We start from the raw sequence: 3,386 nt of genomic DNA, 5'->3' as shown, positions 1-3,386 counted from the left end.
CAAATGTAAAGCCTTTCTTTACCATTTATGAAATATGACTTAACTGTTACTCTTTAAAAGTTCCTTAAAGGAAATTTGAAATTTTAATTTTCACCGTGAGCCTGTTTGATCAAAAAGGTAAAGGATGTCACTACCACATTAATTAAAACAAAGAATAGAATAAAAAGCAAAACTGGTATTTATATAATCAACAAATTTTCTGAAAAGCATTTTAACTACTTCACCTTTCTTCTTAGCACAGTGAGAATAAATTGGTTCCAAGGTACTACAGGTTTGGCATTTTTACTCCAAACTTTAAATCATATTGTTACTATACTCAAATCATCTCTAAGAAAATGGTGGTGTTCATAAGTACAAAAATTATTATGTCCAGTAAGTGGTGTTCTACACAATCAAGATAATAAGAGAATTCTTTACAAAATTATATTTTGAAAAATGCAAAATGTCTGACAATTACCAGTATCACAAAAGCTAAAATGAGAAAAATACAGAAAATAGAAGTACTCATTAAATAATATTATTTTGCTTTGAGGAAGCCAGAAATGATTCTGTTTGAGGAAATAAGTGATAATGATGAGATGTAATTAATACACCCTATCTCTTTTAAGCCAAAGTCTGCTTTTCACCTCAGGACAATTCTGATTTTTGCATTCTTAATCTCCCTTGTCCAGAACAGGGCCCCATTTTAAGCCATTGTTTGAATAGAGTTCATAATTTAAAGCCATTTTTCTCCACAGGATGTTTTCATTTTAGTATTAATACATAAGTTGCAAAAAGGCAAATGACTAAGTCAGTTACAAAGAATTTGTAGCATAATAAGAGCCAATTTATAGTAACTGTCAACAGACTTCTATACTGAAGCAGAAAAGTTGCTACAGTACAGATGAGAACTAACATGATTCTTCCATATGCTCAGACTTTGTTTACTAAAAAATACCGTCATAAGATCTGAAAAGAAACCTTACTGGGTCCTTCCAAAGCTGCATAATATTCCAAATGATTTTCCTCTGGTTGCAGAGCCTGTTCATGCCTTCAATGCTTTTTCAATCATTTAGCTTTTGCAATATTTTTTTGATATTTTTGTTTCTTCTTTTGCTCCTTTTCCCAATCATCTTAGCCAATTTCCAAGACAATACAATACAGCACTTGCTAGAAACAATGGCATTAAGGCCAAAATAACTGTTGAAAAGAAGTCATATGGGTCGTTTGCAGCCAATTCCACAACATACTCAGTCTAAGCCTTTATATCAACCCTTTGCGACTCCATGGACTATAACCCGCCAAGCTGTTCTGTCCGTGAAATTCTCCAGGCAAGAATACTGGAGTGAGTTGCCACTTTCTACTCCAGCGGATCTTCCCAACCCAGGAATCGAACCTGAATCTCTTGCATCTCCTGTATTGGTAGGCGGATTCTTCACCACTAATGCCACCTGGGATTATTGGCCAATCATAATTTCAGATGACCCTTGGTTGGTTGTCTTCTTCTTTAGCTCTACCATAAACTCTGACTGAAGGCTTAAATTCTATACACTCCAGGGTGGAAGCAGGAAGGCAGAAGCCGCGGCTCTCCCGACCCACCCACAAGCCAGTGCTCACCTGGATCCTAGAGTTGTTGTTGTTCTTTTAATTTTAAGAACAAGAACAACAACAACAAAAAGTTCTTGCTGAAACTGAGTTGAATCCTGTCTCCCAGAGATTTCCATCTCTTTGGATCTATTTCTGTCCCTTATGTGATCTTTCTGGACAAACATGTTTTTCCACTATAATACCATTTCAGACATCAGAATGATGGTATCATGACTCTCCCCAGTTCTTTCGCAGCAGATAATCTGGGTGGGAACTTCACTTCTTTCCTGATCTCTACCCTTCTTTACTCCGTAGTTCTTCTTTCTCTTCCACTCAGGGCAGATATAAACACATGCACACACAGACACACGCACACACAGACGCACACACACACTCACAAGTGTATATATTAAGTGTCGTGTCTTAACTTTGGGAACCTCTGTCAGCTCCTACATGTGCAGAGCTGTCCATGGGAATGCACAAGGAGTAATTTTCTTCCCTGCATAAAAATCTCAACAATGTCAAAGGCCTCTCAGTGAAGACTGTGACACAGCCTGTCACTCACTGCATTGGCAAAGAAAAACTAGAGAGCAAAGCATTGTCTCTTTTGGCAGGACTGTGAGACGAATGGAGTCTCAGGAACACACAGTGTGTGGAAAAGAGAAGAAATAAGACATAAAAGCCCACCGTAGAAAGGTTGCTATGGTGTGATGTGTTTCCCTCACCCTACCACTCTTTTCAGAGGCAGAAAAAAAATGAATGATGGTAGATTTCACCAATTCTTTCATAAGTGAATGAATGAGACTTTCCGGAAGAAAACTGTCTCACAAAATGAATGGCTCCATTACACAAATCTGGCGACACGATCAGACATTAGGAACCAAGATAGCCACAAGTTCTACTCAGTGCACAAAGGCACAGATGGATCTGAATTCTGAGGATGTGTATTCACGTTTAAAGTATTGACTGATGGCATAGATTGCATGAAATCTACCAAGAGTGAAAAGTGAAAGCAAAATTGTTAGTCGATCAGTTGTGTCTGACTCTGACCCCATGGACTGTAGCCCACTAGGCTCCTCTGTCCATGGAATTTCCCCAGGCAAGAATATTGGAGTGAGTAGCCATTTCCTTCTCCAGGGAATTTTCCCAATCCAGGGATCGAGCCCAGGTCTCCTGCATTATAGGCAGATTCTTTACTGTCTGAGCCACCAAGGAAGCCCCAAGAACACTGGAGTGGCTAGCCATTCCCTTCTCCAGGGAATCTTCCTGACCCACAAATGCGAACCTGGGTCTCCTGCATTGGAGGTGATTCTTTACCATCTGAGCCACCTGGTAAGGTATATTTAGCATGACCAAAACCTAGCTATAGCAATGAACGCCTCAGAAATGTATTTTTACCAAGATACCTCCAAACCTGTTTGCTGGTGTGTTCCCAGGGCTTGGAACAGGAGGTTTGAAATATAGCTAGCTTCTCACGGTCCTTTCTACCTCCTTGATGCTGAGCACAAAGAGTTCTTGCAGACTCTGTGTTAAAAGTAGAACATTAGCACCATCTAAAGGCTACATTCCAAATGTCTTGCCAGTGTAAATGTTCCCCGAAATAGTGTTTACTGTGATACAATGCTTTGGAGTATTGACACTGAAAATTCTTGCCTACCGAGAATGAAGCAGTGGGCCAGTATCGCATGCTATGTGTCTGAGATGGTTATATTTCTGGAGAGGTACATGTTATCTGTAGTGCTTGCCTGTTTGAAAGAGTAGGCCTTTTAAAATTTTTTTATAGAAATATTGATTTACAATGTTGTGTTTCAAGTGTACAA

The 3,386-nt window shown here is 39.2% G+C and overlaps 1 pseudogene; it reads right to left on the bottom strand.

Moving 5' to 3' along the window:
- Positions 1 to 1,032: 1,032 nt before the first annotated feature.
- LOC122690488 lies at positions 1,033 to 1,267 on the bottom strand (annotated as a pseudogene).
- Between the last annotated feature and the right edge of the window lie 2,119 nt (positions 1,268 to 3,386).

Source organism: Cervus elaphus, chromosome X (genome assembly GCF_910594005.1).
Source record: "Cervus elaphus chromosome X, mCerEla1.1, whole genome shotgun sequence".
Lineage (NCBI taxonomy): Eukaryota > Metazoa > Chordata > Mammalia > Artiodactyla > Cervidae > Cervus > Cervus elaphus.
The sequence above is the reverse complement of the archived record's forward strand: the minus strand, read 5'-3'. Positions and strand labels throughout refer to the sequence as shown.